The 25,704-nt window shown below is 37.6% G+C and overlaps 1 protein-coding gene across 1 annotated transcript in view; it reads left to right on the forward strand.

Moving 5' to 3' along the window:
* ZNF804B (zinc finger protein 804B) overlaps positions 1 to 25,704 on the forward strand; it is a 133,808-nt gene that overhangs the window by 97,529 nt on the left and 10,575 nt on the right. The gene's annotated exons all lie outside the window — the stretch shown is intronic.

Below are 25,704 nucleotides of genomic sequence, written 5' to 3' on the forward strand. Positions count from 1 at the left end.
TCGGAAATGACTCGACGACACATAACAACAACAACAACATGGTACAGTTGTTCTATTATGGCTTTTGAGACTTCAATGGCAAATGGTTCCGTGTCAAGGCAAACCCAGATTACCTCAGCACAGAACTCACCAGAGTGCTGTATGACTTAGAAGAATGTTCCTACAAAATATAGTGATAAGAGATTAAAATATAATCAATTTTTAAATATAAGAGCCCTCCAGGAGGTCTTGTTGACAAGAGGCCTATATAAAAAACAACCACACAATCCAAGGGAGCTCTGGTGGCCAAGTAGTAAAGAAGCTACTTTGCAATCCCGAAGGCACATAGTTCAAATCCACCAGACACTCTGCTGGAGAAAGAGGGTCAATCTCCTCCTGTTTCAGTTGCATCTGATTAGATGGTACATGAAAAGAAACATAAATAAAAAGAAAAAATAAAATAAAAAGATAAAGCAAACAAACAAAAACCAATAACACAATTCACACAGATCATCAACCAAAACAAGAGTATCATTTTACAGACTCCAGCCTCTTCACCCAACTCCAAAATTGATACAAGGGCCTAGTCTTATCTGCAAATAAAAGTAATAATCCCAGCACTAATAATTGTTGTTATGTACCATCAAGTCACCTGTGACTCATAACAACCCTATGTATAACAACCCTAAACCCTGCTTTATCCTGTGACCTTCTAACCCCACCACCCCAGTCACTGAATCAATTCATCTTATAGAGAGTCTTTCTCCCTTGAGCTATGCCTCCACCCTCTCACGCAGGACGTCCCTCTCTAAGGCCTGATACCTCCTTGCAACATGTCCAAAATATGTTAGACGAAGCTTCCAAGGAACAGCCTGGTCTCACCCTCTCTAGGATGAATCTGTTTTTTTCTCCTAGCAGTCCATGGTGTATTCAGTACTCTTCTCCAGAACCACAGCTCAAGGACATCAATTCACCTTCTATCATCCCTAGTCATTCTCCAGCTTTCTGATGCATAGCAAGAAATTGCAAAGATTATGGCCTGGATCAGGCGTGCCTTAGTCTCTGGACTGGCATTGTTGCTCTTCAGTACTTTGGAGAGGTCCCTGACAGCAGACTTTCCCACTGCAATTTGTCTTTTGATTTCCTGGCTGCCGGTACCAAGAGTGTTGATTGTGGAACCAAGCAAACTAAAGTTCTTAACAATCTTAATTTCTTAATAATCTATCATGATGCTGCCAATTGGCACAGTGGTTAGAAACTTTGTTTTCTTGATGTCGAATTTGAATCCATATTGAAGGCTGCAGGACTGTAGCAAGCGCTTCAGGTCCTCCTCAGTTTCAGCAAGTTGTTTCAATAAGTGTCATTTTCATATATTATTCTGTTATTAATTTATTAACGGGTCATCTTTTTAATCTACATATATTTATCTATGTGAAATGTGTCCATTCATAGTTGTTTATACTCAAATAATGATGTTTGGGGTTTTTTATAGTATCAATTTCTGCTCTAGAGTTTTGTAAAGCAACTAAAGAGTAGATAGTGGTGTTTTAACAAAATTTAAATATGTGACCTTCTACAGCTACCACTTATTATGGACTTAATGATTGCTTGTCCCAGTTTTTAATCAGCATACTTAATAAGATTAGGTGTATTTGTTTAAAAAATAAACTAAATTGAATAAGAAATACATAAAGCATACTATTAAATAGCTGCTGATAGTTATAGTACATTTCATCTCCAGGCATAATTTGCCTCCAATCAACGAACAATTCAAATGTCAAAGAGGATGGTTTTACTTTAATCACAAATTTTAGTTAATTGCACAATTAAGTTAACTGAAAAAATTTATCCCTTCACAATTTTGTATTCCTGGTAGCTCTCTGTGATCTGAACATGAAAGGTGGTCTAGTACATCTTAAGGAATGAAGTACAAAGAACCCCACCTTGGACTTTGCGAGTGTTCCTCTCGGTTCCTAATTCATCTATCTAACTCCTATACCCCTTGTTTTGTGCTTTGCTTTAACCAATAATTGTGATTTTTAAATGCTTAGTTGTTTAAAACACCCTCATCTCAGTAAATTTTCTTTGTAAAATATTTTCTTTCTAAAAGTATTTAAAATTATTTTGTGACTGCTTTAGGCAAGTAAAATTTGGCTTCTTATACTATTTAAAAGAGCTCTGTTTTACCCCAATTATTTTTCAAGGCAATCATAAGTGATGCATTAGATTTTCTTCTTTGCTAACTTTAAGTCATCTAAATTCATGACTCAGAGAAAGGGAAAGATTTTCATCCAAAGGAATATTTATTTAATATTATTTAATGTTATTGTTTAATAACATGTAGAGACATGTTTATTAATTTCTGTACACTCACAGAAACTAGTGATCATGGCCAATGAGGGTAGTTGAAGAACAACATTCTTGAGTTAGAATCAAATCAATGGCAACTCGTTTGTTTGGGCTTACAGATAAGAGCTTGAAAATCAGACAGATTTCCCCCCTTCATTTAGTTTCAACAATATTACAAGGAACTGCCTTTGTGCAGATGTATAATTATGTCCTAGGGAGACATTTAAAAAGGCAAATGACTGAATCCAGGGGATAGTACATATAGTAATGTAATTGCTATTGCCAAATTACCCTTTAAAAGGATCACATCATTATTTGTTTCCACCAAGAGTGAATGAATATGTTTGTTTCCTCAGAGTCAGTCCTATTAGGTCTGATCAAATATTATGATTCTTATTCTTTGATAAATGAAAGTTAATGTCTCCTTAATGTTGTTGTTGTTGTTGTTGTTATTTGAGTACTGTTTTGTCAGCACAGACCCATAGCTGACCGTCCAGTGGGTTTTCAGAGGCGTTTAATCCCATGGGAAGAGATTGCTCATCCTTCTCTCCCACGAAGCATCTGGCAGATTCCAAACACGTGCGTTCAGGATTACAGCGCTGGTTCTTACCACTAAGTCACCAGAGCTTTATATTACATCTCTTTTTTAATGAGATTGTTTTATTCTTGAAAGTCAACCTATGTTTAAGCAGGTTTTCCCCCCCGTGTTTTCTTTACTTCAAACTAGAATTTTCATATAAAAACATAATTGAAGACAAAATAATGCATCATGTAATCAATGTTAGCAAAAGTATGAACTTGTAACTGTGTGTGTTCATTGTTGTAATGGTGTTATTATAAAATAAATCCACTGCCTTCAAATGACAACAGCCCTATAGGTCAGGGTAGAACTACCTCCCTTGGTTCCTAAGAGGACAAATTTTATAACTTCCCTTGTGGAGCAGCTGATGGGTGTAAATCTTTATGGAAAAAGACTGCCTCTTCTTTCTCTCAGGGAGCAGCTGGTAGACTCAAATTGTTGACATTTTGGTAGAGGCTCCTTTATTTACACAAATGTTAAAAAATTTCATAAGGCACACATATTTAAATGTTATAATTCACTAAGAAGTTTGAGAAGGGCTCATAATGAAATACTGTGACTCTGAATGTTTTTGAAGTTAAATCATTTTCAAAATTATTATTGCATTTAAAAATAAGTCTAAACTTTATATGAGTGGTAATACACTCATTTATAATGCCTTTGCAAAAATATTTTGCAATTAAAAAATGAAATATTATTTTGAGAAGTAATGGCTGTAGATGTTGATAATAGTTCTATTTAGAACTATTTAGACAACTTTCATTTTAAATAGAATTTCTTTCCAATCAAATTATTTGAATATATTTAACATATTTTTTTGTTTTTTTAAATTTATTTATTTATTTAAATGAAAGTTTACAGAGACTTAGGATTTCCAGTCATTCATTGTTGCCCTTTTCTCCCTGACCACCCTCTCATCCCATCAAATCACTCTTCTCCTTGAAAAGAAAAAGAAAAACTCTGTTATTGTTATGTAATCCCTCCCCCCAAGTTCACTGCACTATGCAGCCTTCACTCTGGACTTCTGTAATGACAAGAACACCCATTCATAGATCCTTTTCAAACAGATCTCTCCCTCATCTATTTCAATGCAATATACATCATTCCTCCCCTCCTTTTCTGTCTTCCCTCAACCCTGATGTCAGTCCCGTTTTACTACAGTGGCCCTATGCAATATTTGTCCTTTTGTGACTTAGATATTTCACTCAGCATAATGTCCTCCAGGGTCATCCATTTCACATAATATTTCATGAGTTCCTTGGTTTTCAATGCTGCATAGTATTCTATTGTGTGAATATACCAGAGCTTCTCTATCCAGACGTTTGTTGATGGGCACTTGGGTTGTTTCCAACTCTTTGCTTTTGTGAACAAAGCTGCAATAAACATGAGTGTGAACATATCTGCTTGGATGGAAATTATGGTTTATTTAGGGTAAATTCCCAGTAGTGGAATTGCTGGGTCAAATGGTATTTCTATTTGCAGCCTTTTGAGAAAGTGCCATACAGCCTTCCACAGTGGTTGCACTGTAAATAAGGTTCCAGTTTCTCTACATCCTCACCAGCATTTGATGTTTGCTGTTCTGCTAAATTTTGTTATTCTTACTGGGGTGAGATGGTATCTCATAGTTTTTTTTATATTTAACATATTAATAATACTTAAATGTTTAAAAATTGTGAAAGTTGTGTCAGGGTGGTATTAATGTACCATACTATGATGAGTATGTTGTTGTTAGGTGCTATCGAGTAAGACCCATAGTGATCTTTTGAACAACAGATCCAAAGCTTGTCTGATCCTGGGCCATCCTTTATAATCTCTGACACCCTCAAGCTCATGGAAGCAGTCACTGTGTCAAGCTACCTAGTCGAGGCTCTTCTTCTCCTTAATCTCCTCCACCTTTCCAATCATGATGCCCCTTCCAAGGAATAACCAACCTCTCTTAGTAATGTGTCCAAAGCATATGCAATGAAGCAGCAGCATTTTTGCTTCCAAATTATCAGTACACTGAGCAAAAAAAAAAATAAATGAGAAGCTGGATCATCTGAAGAAGACTGCAGTGTCAAAACTGAGAGAATACTCATTAGCAGTGTGTATTTTCTAGATTCAATGATCTTGCTTGCTAAAAATGAAGAGGACTCGAAGTACTTACTGATGAAGATCAAAGGCCCCAGCCTCTGGTATAGAGAAACTCAAGAAAACAAAAATCCTCAACAGCCGAATAGATGAATACAATTTTTAAATTGCCAAATGCATCACTTACTGGGATCCACAATCAACAGTCATGTAAACAGCAGCAAAAAAAAAAAAAAATTAAAAAATCACATGATGTGTTACATTGGCAAAATCTATGACAAAAGGCCCTTTTAAAGCAAAAAAAAAATTGTGTAGATGTCACTTTTTAGCACTTTCCCTGACATAAGTCATTGTTGTTTGCAACTCCCTCACATGAAAGATGGAAAATGAATAAGGAGGACCACAAAAGAACCCATGATTTGAACTATGGTGATAAAGAATATTGATATATTCCATGAACTGTTAATAGAACAAATCTATATTGGACAAGACAGTTAGAATGTTCCTTAAATACTAGAAAGATGGGATTTTATCACATGTCATTGGGGCATGTCAACAGGAGGGACCAGCCTTTAAAGAATGGGGAGAAGGACCTCGTATTTGGTAGAGGCTCAGTATAGCAGAGGAAGACATTCAACAAGATTGACACAGTGCTTGCAGCAGTAAACTCAAATGTAGCAAAGCTGGTAAGGATAACATAGGACCAGACAATGTGATTCAATATCATTGGACAACACCTAATAAAAAGAATTTTCTACTTGTCAAAGAGAGAATGATTATTGAAGAAAATGAGAGCTTTTACAGAAAACATGCTTTTATAGCTCTAGAGATTAAAAAGTTTAAAATCCTTTTTATTAAAATGTATTATTGCTTTCATTAGTTTCTGAGAGTAGACTATGACTTATACCCTGTAGAACAGTAGTTCTAAGCCTTGCCATCCTCACAATCTCTGACAAGCCTGAGCCCATTATTTGAGTCTCTGGAGCAATCCATCTCCTTGTGTGTCACCCTGTCTTTCACTGGCCCTCTACTTTCCCTAGAATGATTTCTTTTTCCAGGGACTAACTTCTGATAATATGCTCAAAGTTTGTGAGACAGTTTCACCTTCCTTGCCTCTAAGAAGCACATTGGCTGCATTTTCTCAAATCCATTTTTTTTCTCAAGCTCTTGCAATTAACACTGAAATAAGTGGTGTGAATTCCCCACAGAGCACTGAATAGTTGCTTACAGTTTTGAAAACAAAAACAGAATAAAATTAAAATAATTTTAAAATAAGGTTGCTGATCAATTTCACTTGCAATAGAAACAGTATGAGACTTTTTTGGTATTCAAAAACCATGTTTCTTATTCTTGGACCATCCTGACATTCAACTATCTTTATTTGCCTTATTTCTTCCCTCAGCAGTAGTCAAATGCTAAAGTAGGCAGGTATATGCAAAACATCATGAATCTTACATCTGCCTAATGCCATTTTCTGTGAGCGATGCCAATGACAAGCCTGAAATCTGTCGGGTTCTGAAAATTAGTTGTGCATTTAATAGCTCCGTGGGATCCTATTTAGTGAGAATATTCAGGGCTTATTTTGTTAACAAAATCAGGCTTGATTCAGTCTGACTCCCTGCAGGAAGTTGGGGATGTTAAAGCTGAGATAAGTCAACATCTTAATTGGAATATAGAGTTATTACCAAATGTACTGGTAGCTCTGCATTCGGAAAGTTAAAAATTCTTGCTATCAGATGAATAAAACAGATATGTTCCTCCAAATATCTTTACCTATTTTCTCTTCTATCTGCTAATTTACTCTATGCCCCTCCCTGGCCATTTTTGGGACTGTATATGTTTGGCAAATGTTTTTGCATTGAACTGACAACCCTGCCATCTTGAGCTAACAGAACAGGATTATTTCCCTAACAGAGCCTGGCACACTTTTTCTGCAAAGAGCATGATAGTAAATATTTTTGGCTTTGTAGTTTATATGTTTTTTATAATGGTGAAAGCCAGAAGTTGCCACTGTTCCTTGAAAATTAATTTCCAAGAAAACTTCATTTATAAAAATAGTTTGCTGGACTTTATGTCTATAAGTAGAATAACTCTTGGTAAGAATGAGTAATTATTAAAGTCCTAGTAAATTCATTGATTTAACAATCTAGGACCTTCCCCATATTTTATTTTGCAGCTGAATGACTTATACAGCTTGGGTGGTGGATTTTAGATCAGAAAGAAATAATTAGAATTTTCTGAAGACTAAATGCAATATTTGTTTTTGGAAAAATATCATAATACTGCTCATTGCTGTCAAGTTATAACTCACTTTGAGCAGACCCTCTAGCAAGATTTCAGGGGCTGTAAAGCACATGAGAGGAGATTGTCCATCTTTCTCCCATGGAGCTGGTGGATCGAATCACCAGAAGAATGCCACTTCTAGATCAGCAACACGACTCACTAAGTAGTAAGCCTCTCACTGTTGCTGCTGCTAACTGCGGAGCCAGGAGTGACCTGTAATTGACCCTCCAGCAGCTTTTCAGAGGTAGAAACAACATGGGAGTAGATTACTCGTTCTTGCTTTAAGAGCTCTCATCTAAATAAAACTAGTATAGATTGTTGGATTATATAGATATTGTGTCAAATACTATTGCTCTAATTAGGTGCCGTTAACTAAACTCATACAGTTAATTATGCTCATGCAAAACCTATACTAGGACCAGGAGGCTCTGTGAACAGAGCATAGGAAACAATGCATGGTTTAAAATTAAGAAGAGAGTGTATCAGAGTTGTATTCTCTCTTCATACCTAATTAATTTATATGCTGAGCAAATTATTCTACAACCTTTCTTGCTCAAAGTGAGGAAGACTTGAAGCACTTGTTGCAGAAGATCAAGGAATGCAGCCTTCAGTGTGGATTGCATCTCAATCTCAAAAAAGCAAAGATTTTACCACTGGACTGACTGATGGGCAGCATCATGATGAATGGAGAAGAGATTGAAACTCTTAACTTCATCTTGCTTGGATCTACAATTAACACCCTTGGTACCAGCAGTCAAGAAATAAGGAGATGTGCATTGCACTGGGAAAATCAGCAGTTCGGAACCCCTCCAAATTATTGAAGGGTCGTGATGTCAATCTGAGAACTAACGTGCGTCTAATTCAGGCCATAGTCTTTCTAATCACTTGCTATGCATCTAAGAGCTAGACAATAAATAATGATGGAAACAGAAGAACTGATGCCTTTGAGCTGTGGTGTTGGAGAAGAGTACAGTACAGAACATCCCATGGACAGCCTAGAGAACAAACAAGTTTATCTTTGAGAGGGTGTAGCCAGAGTACAATTAGCAGGCAAGAATGATGAGGCTTCACCTTATATACTTTTGACATATTACTAGGAGGGGCTATTCCTTGCATAAGGACATGATACTGAGAAGCGTGGAGGGTCGGAGAAGGAGAGGAAGATCTCAGTTAGTTGAATTGGTGCAATGACTGCCACAATGGGCTCTTGTGTGTCAGGAAGTGTAAAGATGGCACAGGATAGAGCAGGGTCATTCACTGGATTGCTATGAGTCATATTCTACTCGATGGCACTTAGCAACAACAACATAGTAGAGCAAAATCTTATCCTATCCTGGACAATCCTCACTAGCTCCAAACTGATCAGGCCCAGTGTTGCAATCACTGTGTCAATCCAACTTGTTGAAGGTCATCCTAGCTTTCACTGACCCTCCCTCCACTTTTCCTAACATGATCTCTTTTTCAAGGACTTGACTCTCCTAAAATACTACTAATTAACCCAATTAACAATATACTCTCCCTCTTTATGACAAAAATCTGTTTTGTTGGTTGACAAGATGCCTAGTTTAAAATAGAGATCTATAACACTGAGAAGAATGGGAATCCCAGAACACTTGATTGTGATTATATGAAATCACTACATAGACCAAGGAGCTGCTGTCTGAACAGAGCAAGGTAACATTGTTTAGTTCAAAATCAAGAAAGGAGTATGTCAAGGATGTATCCTTTCACCATACCTTTTCATTCTATGCACTAATAAGATCATTAAGGAGGCTGGACTTGATGAAGAAAAATGTAACATCAGGACTGGAGGAAGAGTCATCAAAACCTACATTACGCAGATGACACAATTTTGCTTACAGAAACTGAGGAGAATTTAAAGGGTTTGCTGCAGAAGATCAAGGACTATAAGTTTCAATATAGTTTGCATCTCATCATCAAGAAAACAAAGAGTGAGCTTTCATCTTGCTCAGATCCATAATCAACACAACTGGGAAATCAGGAAATCAGAAGACAAGTTGCATTGGGGAAATCTGCTGTCAAGGACCTCTGCAGAGTGCTAAAGAGCAACAATTTCAGTCTAGAAATTAAACAAGTGTCTTTTCAGTTGTTTACTATGCATCTGAGAGCTGGACAACGACCAAGAATGGCAGAAGAGTTAATGTCTTTGAATTTTTATGCTGGACAAGAGTATTGAACAAACCATGGACTGCCAAGGAAACAAACAGGTCTGGCCTGGAGAGTGTGAAACCTTGTTGAAAACAAGGGTTTTGAAGCTCTGTCTCACACAGTTTGAACATGTTGACAGGAGGGACCAGTCCTTGGAGAAGGACATCATACTTAGAAGAGTAGAGGGTAAGTGCAAGAGAGGAAGATCCTGGATGGGATGAAATGACACAGTGACTGGCAATGGGGTCAGATGTTCAGTCACTATGATTCATAGTCAACTCAATAGCACATAACAACAACAGTACAATACTACTTAAACATTAATGTTATGTGGCATCGGTAGAAGTCTAGTCAGAACGGTTTCCAGAAAGCTATTGATTTCATTGGAAAAAAAAAAAAAAAAAAAAATAATTTTTTTTTCAAATTTTACCCAGCCCTTAAAAAAAAAAAAAAAAAAGACAGGACACTATCTGTTTGCCTGGAATACAGTTTCATCATCTGACATTTCTTAGTTATATTCTGACTTAAGGATAAAGTCACACATTAGAAATGGATGACACAAAAGAAGTCTAGGGATCCCTGGTGGTCTAGAGGAAAGAAGCTGAGCTGCCTACGCTCGAAAGTTAGAAGTCTGGGTATCTGACTTCCCTAGGAAAGCGTAGTTACTGTAATAAACTTGCCTATAGATTCTTGTTCAGAGTAAAGTCAACCTTATGAACACACTGTGGAAAGTTTCTAATAAAATGTAGCTCAACTGATATTTTTAGCTTTAAAATATTGTCTCTTCAGTGTGGAAGTGTAAAGTGATCCGAAGATCAGTTTTATACCATAGTCTAATTGCACTAATTACCAGTTTCTGTTCCATGCTGCTGTGTTTGATAGTTTCTTATAGACAGTTCTATTTCAGGGCAACTTTTTGGCAAGAAATTGAGGCAAACTCAAGTACACTTTCACTGCACTGAGGCAGTCCTCGTGCGCGGGTATGTTGAGATAAAATACTTCTACCTGTGATATTCTCAGCAGGCATCACCGACTTTAAACTAGGGTACGAAGGAGTGGGAGGATGAAGTAGAAATTGAAAGAGCTTTTAAAAATCAATATAATGTTAGGCTGTGCAAGATGCTGAAATTACAAGGAATTGCTCTTAAAGAAACAGCTGGGTAGCTGGGTCAGAGTGCAGTAGGTCAAGTACTTTTTATGAACTGAACTGGTAGATGTGGCCATGAAAGAGTAGTTCAGCTGGGGAAAGAATGCTGCAGAGCAGATAATCACCTGCCAAATTAAGATGGCATCATGACAGGAACCACAGAAGCTCTGGGAGGGCAGAGGTTTGCTATGGGATTCTCTTTAGATTTCCGTTCTAGACTCAATGCTTGGCACAGAAACATTTCTTTCTTAAAGCCCTTCCACAGAGAATCCAATTCATTCTCTTGATATTTAAAAATAAAGGAAAGCAGTTTCTTCTAAGATCTCGCTCTTGTTCATGTATAACTAGGAGCACTAGAGATAGCAAGGAATCTCACACAAAAAAATATCGTTGAACAGTTCTCTTTGGCACCAGAAGTGTACGTTTAGGTGCTTGGAAGTATTTTTCAAAAGTTAGGGTTTTGTCTCATTCAGTTGAGCATTTTCTTTTTCATAATTCATGCTCTCTGAATGATACACAATTTATAAGGTCGATTACATATACTGAGATATGAAAGATGCAGAGACTAATCCGATACATTCTCTAAGCAAGTGATGATAATTCTGAAGCCTTGTTGGATGAGGAAAAGTGTCTGTACTTGTCAGGTCTAAAATCCTTTCTGTGTTTCTTACCATGAGTTTATTCTCCATGGTCTAATTTGTAATGGGACTCCAGCTTCCTGTTAATAAGTATTATTCTGATTAAATAAGTATTATTCTGATTATAAGTATTATTCTGTAATAATCAGTAAGCAATCATGCTGATGATACCCAAAGGCTGTAGGGCTTTGTAACTATCATTGGCTTTTGGGGAGAAAAATGAACAGTCTCCTCCAAATGAGATTTACAACCTTAGAAACTCTATGGAGGATGGCTGCAAGTGGAAGCTGATTCTTCCTCTGAGTATTAGTTCCTAGTTATTATGGTTAAGAGAATACTTGGTAATTAGTAAAAGATTACATAGCCTCATTACCACAGTGGTTGAAGTGCTTGGCTGCTAACCAAAAGGTCAGCGTGTTGAACCCGCCAGCTGTTTTGTGTGAGGAAAATGCAATCTGTTCTGCAGAGAAAGCCTCTGGAGCTGTCCTTCTCTCTGTGTCCTCTATTATTGCTAAGTTTCACAATCTACTTAACAGCAATGAATGGGTTCAGATACTCAGAGTAAATGTTTACTCAAAGCGTAATTGTTTTCTTTTTTATGTGGTTGATGTATTTTATTTTCCAAGTAATACTGATTAAAAATAATGATGCATCTACTTTAAGTCCGCAGTTTAGCACTTATTTGTGTGTCTTTTAAAGTTATAGCACTGGATCTTTTCATTAAGGAATTTGGGGGTGGTTCCATTCAAACAAAGCCTACTATACATGTTTTTTGCTGTACTTTTACTTGAAATATATTAATTTTTTCTCCAATACAACTCAAAGACTAATTTTTAATTACTGAATTCCCATTTATTTGTTCATTCCCCAAAATGCTGTAGCACTCCAAAATTAAACACAACTCTTTTTATAACTACATGGAAATGAACATTATTATGAGGTGGAACGTGTGATCTCCTCATGCTATAAACATGGGAGGGAGACTATGAAAAATTCTTTGGCTCCTCCTGCCCACCCACTCTCCCTGCTTACTCAGCAGCATTGATCATTCACAACCAGAAATCGCTAGAGACAATGTCATTGACATAGTAGCTCTTATATTCCTTCCCTGACAAAATATGAATCACAATAGCCTTAGAAACTTAAGTTTTTAGTGTGCCATCATGAAAAAAAAGAAAAAATCAGCCTCTCATTGAAATGAAATAAAGGTCCATGCCTTGTATCACAGCAGAATTGACTCCTGAGTATAATAGCTATTGGATGGTGCAATTGAAACACTTCAAAAGGAATGGGAACCTTAAACATGTCCATTTGCTATCTGAGAACTTCTGAGGATCTTGGGCTTGGAGGGCATGATGTGACATCTTCGATTTACCTTAAACCAAACCTTGCATGCTATCTCCTGAATTAACGAATAATATTATTCAATTTTTAACATGAACTCCCTTCTCAGGTTGTCCTAGAATTTAGAAACATCTCCCAAATTAACATAAAATTGACATGTTTTGTATAAATGATTATACAAAACAGAAGGGGCACGGAATCACTGTTGAAGAGTTTGATGGGTGGAGGGAGGGAGAAAAAAAAACAGCCAGTGTACACGAATGAAACACAATTAAAATCTTTTTAAAAGATAATGGAATATATAAAGGTAGAAAATAATATCTGTGTGAAAATATTGTGAGAAAAATTAAGTTTTAAAGTATATTATTTGTATAATTCCTATAGTTTTCATCATGTCATTTTTGTTATTAGTTACTAACTTGACTTCAACTAAGAAATAAGACCTTATAGGTAAGAGGAGAAAGCATTGCCTGGTCAGGAACCAAGTTCATGATTGTTCATGTTTGAGTTCATTGTGACAGCCACTGCCCATCTCATGGAGGGCTCCCATCATTTTTACTGACATCCTTTACACCTTGTTCTTCTCTAATTCTTCATTCTGTGTATTTTTCCTAAGAAGTAGTCCCAAGTAAGACAGTTTCACAATCCTTGCTTCTAATGAGAATTCCGACTATTTCTTTGTGATAATTCTGCTCTTTAACAACTTAAAGGTGTTTTGCAGAGTTTCCAAAAGCAAAGTATGTATTTTTTAATTTCCTTTATAAGTAAGTTCTTCAAGCCATTTGACATAAAAGACTATGGGACATGCATTTTGCAGGTGATTAAGAAATCTTCTTCCAATCCTTGTTCTTAGTTCTTCCTGTAGCCCAGTTTCTCAGATTATTTGATTAGCTTATAGATTGAATAAATAGAGTGGAAACATTGTTGCCTAATATGTATCTTGATTTCAAATACATTGTACCCCCCCCTTTTTTTTAGAATTACTCTTAATTCAGATAGAATTAATTCACATGAAAGAACTAAGGTTTCTAGAATTCTCATTGTTCATAATGTTTTCCTTAAATTGTTTCAATCTACACAGGTGAATGCCTTCAAATAGTTAATAAAACACAGGTCCTTAACTTTCTGGTACTCTGCTTTCAGCCAAGATCCATCTGACACCAGCAATGACATCACTCATTTCAGTACTCTCCTGAATCCAGCATGAGTTTTTGACAATTTTCTTTCAAGGGATATTTTCAAATTATCTTCAAAATTTTACTAGTTTGTAGTTACAATAAATTTGATAATTTATGCTTTTGTCTGATGGTCTTTGTCACTGGAACAAATATTGAAGGTGGCTCTTTTCTCAATTTCTTAACATAGATTAGAAAGTACTCTCAGTTTTGCATGGGCTTGTTCAAGTATGTTAATTGGAATTCTGACTTTTCCTGGAGCCATATTTTTCTCCCAATACCTTTGAGGTAACTTGTATTTCTTCCCTCGGCACCAGTGGTTCCTGATCATATGCTACTTCTTGAATTGGTGGAATATTAACCAATTTTTCTTCTGAGTAGGGGGAGGACAGTGACTGTGTAATCCTTCCTTCTTACTTTGATGTTTCCTGTGTCATTCAATATTACAACTTGAATTTCAGAATTTAGTGCTCTCCTGTGGAAGCTGTATAAACATTATAGACAGCCTTGTTCTCAAACAGAACAAGGGTTTGAACTAGGGGGTTTGAAATGAGGATGGACATTAGGGAATCTGAGAGACTGGGCTACAAGACTCGTCGTTAGGTGCAACTCCTAGTGAGCCTATGAACACGCTTGAACCTTGCCTTATTCTGTACCATGCTCAAGCCCATTGTCCAAGGCTCATCAACAGAATTGTCTTTTTAGTTTCTTGACTTTGACAAATGCTGTTTCTGTTTTTCTCTTTTGGCTTTTTACCTCCAGGTCTTTGCACATTTCTGGAAAAATAATTTACCCCATTAGTCTCTTGAACTGCCCTTCGAAATATTGTGTTTAGACACTTTATGTTAAAGACCAGGCTTTAAGACATTGCTACGTTCATTATGGACTTTTTAATGGACTTTTACTTTCTTTCTATATGATGTCACTGATAAGATCCACACCTCTTCTAGTGCATGAAATATATTCTTGAGATGGTCATAAATTTTAGAGGGATGCATTCAGGATAATATTAGATCATACTTTTTCCCCCAATTGCTTTTATTTTGTTTACTTTAAACTTCCATATGCGTAAATAATGGTCCAGTCCCACAGTGGTGGTGGTTATTGGAACTGACTTGTAGCTGACGCTATAGTGGGACAGTTGTCATTGTTGTTGTGTACCATAGAGTTAGAACTGACCACAGCTGACCCTCTGGCTGGTTTTCAGAGGCAGTTAATCACACAGGAGGAGATTGCTCATCCTTCTCCTGAGGAGCAGCTGGTGGCCTTGACCAGCTTGGCTTTGAGATTGCACTGCAGCTTCTTGCCACTAGGCCACCAGAGCTCCCTTGTGGGATCTTCTTTTCCCCTTGATTAAGAGTTCTCTATAATCTCTCCCCAGATATATAGTCAATTTCACTGCTGTGTTTTCCATCTGGTGAGAACCACATGAATAGTTGCCAATCGTGTTGTAGAGAAAATGTTATTGTTGTTGTTATGTGCTGTCGAGTCATTTGAGACTCATAGCGACCCTATGCACAACAGCCCTAAACCCTGCTCTATCCTGCGCCAACTACACTGCCTCTGACACACCCATCCCGATTACCCCAGTCACCGAATCAACCCATCTCATAGAGGGTCTTCCCCTCCTGCGCTGTCCCTCCACCCTCCCAAGCATGATGTCCCTCTCCAAGGACCCATCCCTCCTGGCAACATGTCCATAGTATGTCAGACGAAGCCCCAGAATCCTTGCCTCCAAGGAGTAGCTTGGTTTAATCCTCTCCAAGGTGAATCTGTTTGTTTTCCTGGCAGTCCATGGTACATTCAGTACTCTTCTCCAGCACTACAGCTTAAAAGCATCAACCCTCCTTATGTCCTTCCTAGTCATTGTCCAACTCTCTGATGCATAACTAGCGATTGCAAAGACCATGGCCTGTATCAGGCGCACCTTAGTCTCCAGAGAGACACCGTTGCTCCTGAGTACTTTAGAGAGGTCCCTAACATCAGAGACTTTCCCATCGCGATACTCTTTTTGATTTCCTGACTGCTGGTGCCGAGTGTTGACTGTGGAGCTGAGCAAATTGAAGCTGTGAATAATCTCAATCTCTTCGCCATCCATCCTGATGCTGCCAATTGATCCAGTGGTGAGAATCTTTGTCTTCTTGACATTGAGCCTCAGTCCATACTGAAGGCTGCAGTCCTTGACCCTTCGCAGCAAGTGCATGAGGTCCTCCTCAGTTTCAGCAAGCAGGGTTGTGTCATCTGCATAGCGCAGATTGTTAATATATATTCCACCAATCCTGATGCCACAATTCTCCTCATAGACCCCAGCCTCTCAGATAATCTGCTCTGCATACATGTTGAAAAGGTATGGAGACAGGATGCATCTCTGGCGTACACCCTTCCCAATTTTGAACCATGCAGTGTTACCCTGCTCTGTTCTGACTACTGCCTCTTGGTCCAAGTATATGTTCTGGGATTCCCATTCTTCTCACAGTCAGCCACAGTTTGTTATGATCCACAGAGTAAAATGCCTTTGCATAATCAATAAACACAGATAGACAGGTACACAGGAAAAGCCATCGGGAGGAAGAACACAGGAAAAGCCGTTGGGAGGAGGTGCTGAGAGCGTGCCCTAGGCAGAGGGGAAGCCTGGAAACTGCGCACTGGCAGAAGTCACCTCAGATAATAGCGAAGAGGCATATTGCATACACAGGAAAAGTCATCGGGAGGAGGAACACAGGAAAGAGAAAATAGTATCTATTAATAATAAGTCATTGTTCTTGTGACACTCTATTAGGAAATAATACAACCTTGTTCCCAGAAAAGATTTTGCTTGCATGTCCTATTCATTATATTGCTCAATCATTTCCACATTAGTTGGATCATCTTTTAGCGAATGAGAATAAACATAGATTTCCTCCAGTCTGATGACCAGATAGCTGCCATCCAAATTTCTTGGCATAGACTAGCGAGTACCTGCAGGGTTATCTCTTTCTATTGCAACATGTTCATTGGTATTTAATCCATTTAAGGAGCCTACATTTCTGCCAATGTCTTCAGTGCAGTTAATAAAGATGACAGGGTAGTGAAACTACACATACTTTGGACATGTTATTAGGAGGGACCAGTCCTTGGAAAAGGACATCATGCTTGAAAGTGTAGAGGGTGAGCAAAACGGGAAGACTCTCAACGAGATGGATTTACGCAAAGACTGTAACAAGTGTGGTAGAGATGAAGAGGATGGCACGAGATACTGCAGGGTGCATGTCTGCCTTTCATAGGGTCACTATGAGGCATGGTTGACTTGCTGAGGCCTACAACATCTACTTCGATGAGGCAACTCTGCCTGCCCCATTGTATTCCCCTTGCTTTCCAAGTTGAGAAGCTCATCTTCCAGCAATATATCTAACAATGTTTGGATAATTTTCAGAAATGTATCTCCAGGCTCTTCTTATTCTGTCTTAGTCTGGAAGCTCTGCTGAAACCTGTCCACCACATAAGATCCTGCTAGTGCATGAAATACCACTAGCATCATTTCCAGCATCACAGTAACATTCAAGCTTCCATAGTATGACACACTAACAGGCAGTAAATCTTTCAACTCATTTTCATGGCAGTATTTCAAACAGTGAACTCTTTCAAAAGTGGGCAGGCGTTTAGCATCACAAAACAGTAACATTACACAAAATCTCTTTCCATTTTTCCTTTTTCTTACCAAAAAATAGACATTATGTTTTCAAGTCACAGTTCTTTCCTTGATCTGTCATTTGTGTCAACTCACTTAACCTTCGGTGTGTGTGTTCCTTCATCTCTAAAACAAGGTTAATAATTTCAACCTTTTGCATTGGGGTTTTACTTTACTGCAGAAACACATTAATACCTGCAAAGTGCCCTGGGATCTGTGGATAGAAAGTACAGAGATGGTAGGACTTATTCTATTTAATAGAGGGGGGAAAGCACAGACACTTGAGTAAATTCGTTTCACATGTGCGTTCTGCTTCAGTGAAGTTGAACGGAGAGTGGTTGCGGAAGTGGGCAGATATTCACGTGCATGTTCAGACTAGTAAGCAATAATATTGGGAGTTTTCTTATTCCAACCACATAGAGACTTACTGACCTGATCAATCTGCTTCCTCATGTATTTATTCACAGTTGAATGCCACTTGCAAAGCATGTGCCACACTTTAGAGTTGGCAGGTAGTAAAATAAAGATTGCTTGGTTTCTACTTTTAAAATAAACTCAAGAAGAAAATTGAATTTCAATTATTTTGTAAATGTATTCTGAAAAATAAAGCTCTATAAAAGCTTTTCTTTTACTTGTACCTGAGAGAGAATACAAAGCATTTTATAAGATTGAAGAAGATGTGTGGGGATTACTTGTTCTTTCCTTAACTTGACATTTGAATGAGCTGTTTACCACATTGCTTTTTATCTGAATTAAGATTAAGGTAGTTATCTCCTTCAAAGGCCAAGAAAACCATTTTTTAAAGAATCTTATTTTAAAAAAATATTTAAATACATATATGTGTGTGTATATACACATACAAACCTAAAAATATTTACATATATATGTTTGTTTGCATATATATAATGACTAAATATCTCCTATTTTAAACACAATTATTTCTATATTCTAGCTATCTAGTCTTATACTTCTTTTCTTGGCAGAGACACATTTTGTAAAGAATTAATAACTATGCACAGAATTTAAATAATATTTATATAAAAATGTGACAGGATATTATCTTTTAATTCATAATCATTTTTGTTCTAACCTATGACCTAAAGACTTACAGAAATTATGAATGCTTCTAGAAAATATTATAAATTATTTCAAGCAAGAAAAAAATCCATTCTTCTGTTAGGTGCCATCAAAGTGAGTACGACTCATGGTGTAGTCAGATATAAGAACAATAGATCTGAACGCTGTCCTATTCTGCACCATCCTCACCATCTCTGACACACTAGAGCCCATTGCTGCAGTCATTATATCAATCTACCTCATTGATGATCTCCCTCTCCTTCACGGACCCTCTGTCTTTCCTAGGATGATGTCCTTTTTCAAGGAATAGCCTCTCCTAGCAGCATGCCCCAAATAGGAAGCTTCATCATCCTTGCCTTTTATAAGCAGTCCACCTACACTTTTTCTAAGACCTCTCTATTTGTTATTTTGGCTGCTCTGGGGATATTTAGTGCTCCACTCCAACACCGCAGCACAAAGAAATCAATTTTTCTTCTATCATCTTTAGTTATTGCCCAGCTCTCAGACATATGGCAATTGATTAAAAAGACCATGGACTGAACAAGCACACCTTAGTCTTCAAAGTCACATAATTCTCCCTAGTAGTTTGGAGAGGTTCCCCAACAGTGAAATTGCCCAATGCAATACATACTAGTACCAAGAGTGTTGATTGTGGATCCACGTAAGATAAGATTATTGACAATTTCAATCTTTTCTCCATCTTTCATAATGTTGCTTATTGATTTTGTGGTAAAGGTTTTAGTCTTCTTGATGTTGAGATGCAGTCGTTGTTGGAGATTACAGTCCTTGATCTTCGGTACCAAGTATTTCAAGTCTTTCTCACTTTCGGTAGGCAAGATTGTGTCATCAGTAAAGCAAAGATTGTTGGTGCATCTTCATTGTATCTTAATGTCACTTTCTTCTTCATAGAATCTACCTCCTCCAACGATTTGTTCACCATACATATTGAATAGATATGGAGAAAGGATACAACCCTCATGCACAAGTTTCCAGATTTTAAACCCTGAAATATCCCTTTGCTCCATTCAGACGACATTTTTTGGGTCTAAATATAGGTTTCACATGAGCATAAGTAAGTGTTCTGGGATTCCCATTCTTCTCAATACTAGCCATAGTTTGCTATTATCCACAGTCAAATACCTTTATGTAGTCTTTGCTTTCAGCCAGGATCCAGCTGAAAAAAATCAATTATATTCCTGGTTCCATGGCCCCTTCTAAACCCTTCTTCTGTAATAAAGCAGTAAAGTAATATTGTGTATAAACCAATTGCTATAAGTTTCAATACTACTTAACTCATAGTAATCTTGTAGGATAGAACTATCCATAGAGTTGTAAGTAAGGCTGTACTATTTACAAGAGCAAACTGCCTCCTTTTTCTCTCTCAAAGTGGATAGTGGGTCCAAACTGCTGACGTTTGTGTTAATATCTGAATAGCATCCACTGACTATACTAGTAAACATCTACCAGCCCATTGATTCTAATTCACAGTGACCTTCCATCTGGATTCCAAGATGGTAAACCATCCACAGAACAGTTTGTGGACTTGAAACATTGGTCTCACAGTTAACAGTGCAACCTGCCACACACAATGCCACTTAATCTCCTAATGTTGTTGTTACATACTTTCATGTTGGAACCAACCTATAGCTGATCCTGCAACAGTTTTGCAGAGGCACTAAATCGCAGAGGACGAACTTGCCCATCTTTCTCTCATAGAAAGAAAGCAGGTGGGTCAGAACTGCATGCTTTTGAGTTAGCACTGCAGTGCTTTCTTATAACCAAGCCACCAGAGCCAGCCCCTAAATGATGCTCCTAACAGATAACCTTACATTTTTAGACTTAAATTTAAAGTATGTCAATATCGATAATATTCCCAGTAGTCTTACTTTCCTATCTTCTCCATTACAAAAGACTAAACATACTAGCAAAAGACTGAATGATGTAGGAAACTTCAAAGGACAATGGAAGAAATACAGACTAACTAAACCATTGGTCTGTGCTGAACCATTTCAGGAGTCAGTACATGAATCAGAACTAATGGTAAATGAAGAGTTCCAAGTGGTACTGAAGGCGTGGACCCCAAATAAGACTACTGGAATTGAAGTGATATCAATTGAGATGTTTAAACAAATAGATGCAGCCCTAAACTACCTCATTTGTCTATACCAAGAAATTTTAAAGACAGCTGTCTGGCCAACTAGAAAATATTTGTTACTTTTAAAAAATGATTCAACAGAATAAAACAATTACCAAACAATGTGGTTAATATGACATACAAGTAAAATCTTACTAGTTATTATTAAATAAATGGCTAGAAGAAAACATTGACAGAGACCTATAAGGAATTTAAGCTAAATTCAGAAGGGGCTATGAAACAAGGGATATAATTTTTGATGCCATATGAATTTTGATTGAAAGCAGAGATTATCTAAAAGATATTTACTTGAATTTTATTGACCATGCTGAGGCATTTGATTCTGTGAATCATAACACATTATGGCTAACATTGATATAATGGTAATTTCAGAGATGTATACTCATTTACAATGTGTATATAGACCAAGAAACAGTGGTCTGAATAGAACAAGGGAAAACTTCATGGCTTAATATCAGGTAAGATGTATGTCAGAGTTGTTACTTTTCTCCATTCTACTCAATCTGTATGCTGAGAAAATCTTTCAAGAAGCCAGACTTTAGGAAGAAGAATGTGGCATCAAGACGAAGGAAGGCTCATCAACCACCTTTGTTATTAAAATGGCACAACCTTGCTTGAAAAAAGTGAAGATGACATGAAGGATATACTACAAAATGTCAAATAGTATACCTTTCAATATGGATTTCACTTCAATATCAAGAAAACAAAAATCCTCATTGCTGTCAACATTCTGACACAAGGAGAAAAGATTCAAATCAAACAGTCAAGAAATCAAGACATGTTGAATTGCACAAGTCTTCTGTCAATTACTTTTTTAAAGTGTTATAAAGCAAGGATAAAGTGTGTCTGGCCAAACATTGGTGTTTTCAATTGCTTCATATGCATGTGAAAACTGGACACTGAATAAAGAAAAAAAATATGCCTTTGAATTGTGGTATTGTAAAGAGTACTGAATATCCCATGGACTGTCAAGTAGAAAAGTCAATATTTTTTAATAGAAACAACAATCAGAGTGCTCCTTTAAGTCAAGGAAGGTGAAGTATTGTGTCAAATACTTTGGGCACATGGTTAGGAGACACTAGTCCTTGAAACAAGACATCATGCTGGAAAAAGTAGAGGGGATGGATTGATTCACTGACTGTGAAAAAATCAGATTGTGCATCACAGAGATTACGAAGATACTGCAGAATAAGTCAAAGTCTCAATCTGTCATTCATAGGATTACTGAGTTAGAGCCAACTAGATGGCACTTAGCAACAACGATCAACCAGACTTTATAACTACGCAGACAAAAGTCACTAAAACACTCACTTATAACAGGTCTACATGGTCAGTAAATTTGTGATTTCTTGCTCACCTTGATATCCCAAGTCCCATAAAAATCTCACCTTTTCGGATTTTCAAGTGATAATAGTTCACCTTTATTGAGCATTTACAGTATGCCAGACACTGTGGTTTGTGCTTTACCATTCCTGACTGTAAGTATAATCCAAAACACGCTATCTGCATATATGCAAGCTATGTTGACCAGTTCAAGGTGGGTATGCTGAGATTAAAGGAGATTGAATGATTTACCTGGAGTATCAAAGTCAGTGAGTAAAGATACAATGAAGACTTGACTGTCATGAAAATGCTGTATCACTATATTGGGTTGTCTCCCAGACAAATCCTTCTGGAAGTCCATGTTCTTTATTATTTACCCACCTTAACCTCTTTTCTGCAAGACCCACTGATAAGTTCCTCTTAAACAATTTAAGAATTAAACATCTGAATTTAGGTATGAACTCTATAAAATTTCCTTTACAACATATTTTAATGCTCAATAGTATCAGTAAGTAAATACCACACTGTCTTGGCTTTGTGTAAAGTATATACCAAAGTGGTTTGTAGTAAGAAAATTAAACACTGAAGATTTATGGTTGAATATTTGTCTATAGAGAAGAAAGTCTCAATATCCCATTAAAAAAGTCATTGCAGAAAGGATTTCTGAAAAGATCATTCACTTAGAACATAAATAAACCAGAATCTTAATCTGAATGTCAAGTTATTGGAATGAAAATATTGCTTTGAAAGCAACTTTGTCTTTGAACAGTCTATCCCTTCCAGCTTTCTCTGTCGTCCTTGTGGCCTAGCCTTTTGCATTCACTGCTTCTAACTACATGGTTTTGTTGGCAGCATAAATGTGTATTTTGGTGTGTTGGGTCTTTTTTTTTAACCTAAATTGATATTTTAGTCTTTTGATTTATATATTTAGATAATTTACGTTTATTTTGGTTATTAAGTCTTTATATTTTATCCATATTTGTTGCCCTTAAAAAGATAATTCCAGCAGTCTCTCCAGCTACCGGCTCCGAGAGCTGCTCTGCTGCTAGGGTCCTTCCAACCCCCCAGTCTCCAACATGCCTGATCCGACCCCCAGTGGCACTAACATGGGTTCTGCAGGGTGTTCTCCCAGCAAAGCAGTGAAGTCCTGGGCGGCAAGATCCCCCAACTAGGAGAGGGAATACACTAGCTGCGGAGCGCTGGCCCCAAGACTTCAGCAGGCACTTGTAGAAACGTGCTGATTATACACGGAGGATTCACAGGGGCTCAAAGTTGGCCCTGTTCCAGTATTGGTTATGAGTCTTCTGTTCATCACTTCTTTATTTATGTTGCACATTTGGGGCAAGTACACTCGTTCATAGATTCGGCTTCATCCATCCATCTTTCATATGATAAAGAAGGAAAAACATATCTTGGACCAAAATTATTGTAAATTTTTGTTTGTTCATGGGAAAGACATTTTCTGGAAACTTACTATTTTCTGGATAACTTAATGAGGAATCATATTTTTCCCTCCTTTACCTAATAAACTTTTTTTTTTCCTTATTAAAAAAAATCCCAACTTCTCACAAACTTCAAGGACAGAGTAGGACCTCCCATAATGTTGCCAAAGTTGGAATTTTTAAGAAAGCAGACTCAACCACCTTTCTCTGGCAGAATGACTTTTGCCTTGTGCTGGTAAGTCAAAACTGACCCATATCTGACCCCTCAACTGGTTTTAGACAGTAAATCTCACAGGAAGAGTTGCCCATCCTTCTTCCACAGAGCAACTGGTGTATTTGAAAATCATCAATTTGGGATTTCAGTGCAACTTCTTATCACTAAGCCACTAGAGACCATTCAATTACCAGATGAAGCCTCAACCACTCTACCAGTAAGGCTTCTGTGCATGCTAGTAACACTAAATTAAATGAATATATTATATGTTTAGTTCAGTGATAATAGAGTGAAAACACCACCTTATCTTCCTCAAAGAAGTTCTCTCTCATAAATACAATTGAACTGTGTTTTATGAGGGATCAGAGTTTCCAAAAGGTCTTTACCAGGGCCTTGGTTATGATGCACTTGGGAGATGAAGCAGTGTGTGAGTAGGAATGGGAATTTTATAATCTCTTTCTTGAAAGTGTAAGCCACAAAGTAAAACCTTTGCTAATGGGTTCAAACCCCTGAACTTTTGCTCAACAGTAAAAGGCTTTAATTACTGGGCTACTTTTGTTGCTGATGTTATATGTTATCAAGTAGATTATGACTCACTGCAACTGGCAAACAATAGATCTGAACCTTACCCTGTACTGAGCCATCTTCACTGTCTGCCACATATTTCAACTCACTGTTAGAACCATTGGGTCAATCTATCCTATTGGGGGGCTTCCTCTCTTTCACTGACCTTCCACCTTCCCAGCATGATGTCTTTTCCCAAGGACTCCTGACAACATGCCCAAAGTATGTGAAACAAGGATTCACCAACCTTGCCTCGAAAGAGCACCCTGGTCATCCTTCTTCTCAGACAGGCTTGTTTGTGTATGGGCAGACCCTAGGATATTCCGTATTCTTGACTAACGCAGCAATTCAAAGGATTCTCTGTCATTGTCATGTGTCTTTGATTTGGAACTGACTCATAGCTATCCTCCAGGAGGTTTTAAGAGGCAGTATGCCCTTGGGTGGAGACTGCCCACCTTTCCCTCAAGGAGAAGTTGATGACTTCAAACCTCCTGCCTTAGTGTTGGCAGCACATTTCCTCACCCACTAGGTCACAAAAGTGCCCCCTCTCTACTGTCATTTGGAGATAATTTCCCCTCTCCCCCATAACATGTTGCTATTATGTGCCATTGAGTCGCTTGCAACTCATAGTGACACTATGTACAAGAGGCTTAACCCCTGCTCTATTCTGTGCCAACCTTATTGTCTCTGATACAGCTACCCTCAGTGCCTCAGTGACTGAATCAATCCATCTCCTCCACCCTCACAAACATGACATCCCTCTCCAAGGACTAGTCCCTCCTTGCAACATGTCCAAAGTATGTCAGATGAAGCTTCCGAATCCTTGCCTCCAAAAAAAGCAGCCTGGTTTTACCTTCTCCAGGACAAACCTGTTTGTTCTCCTACAAGTCCAGCGTATGTTCAACACTCTTCTCCAGCACCACAGCTTAAAGGCATCAATTATCTTTCTATCATTTCTAGTCATTGCCCAGCTCTCTGACTCATAGCTTGCAATTGCAAAGACTATGGCCTGTATCAGGCACACCTTAGTCTCCAGCGTGACGTTGTTGCTTTTCAGTACTCTGGAGAGGTTCCTGACAGCCAAACTTCCCAGTGCAATTTATCTCTTGATTTCCTGGCTTCTGATACGAAGAGTGTTGATTGTGGAGCCAAGCAAACTAAAAATTAACAATCTCAATCTCTTCACCATCCATAATGATGCTGCCAATTGGCCCAGTGGTGAGAATCTTTAATTTTGTTTTTTTTTAAATTTTCAATTTTGAGGAAGATTCTGAAATACTTGCAAATATTAAATTCAGGTTGATTCTACTATTTCCTGTTTATAGTTATGCAAAACTCTTTCTTCAGGATATTTCCCATTGTAAAGCTAATCTCACTTGTTTTCAGTTCACTCAGATACACTTACCTGGTCACCCTCTCCCATGAGAAAGAAGTTAATGATCATGAAGTGTTTTGGCCTTTGTTCTGCCCATGGGAAACAGCTGGCCACTGCATGATTACATTACTTGAAGGCTATTTGAGAAAGTCT

The sequence above is a fragment of the Elephantulus edwardii genome, unplaced genomic scaffold, assembly GCF_000299155.1.
Source record: "Elephantulus edwardii isolate Elephantulus edwardi_28Jun2011 unplaced genomic scaffold, EleEdw1.0 scaffold00098, whole genome shotgun sequence".
In the NCBI taxonomy this organism is placed as follows: Eukaryota; Metazoa; Chordata; class Mammalia; order Macroscelidea; family Macroscelididae; genus Elephantulus; species Elephantulus edwardii.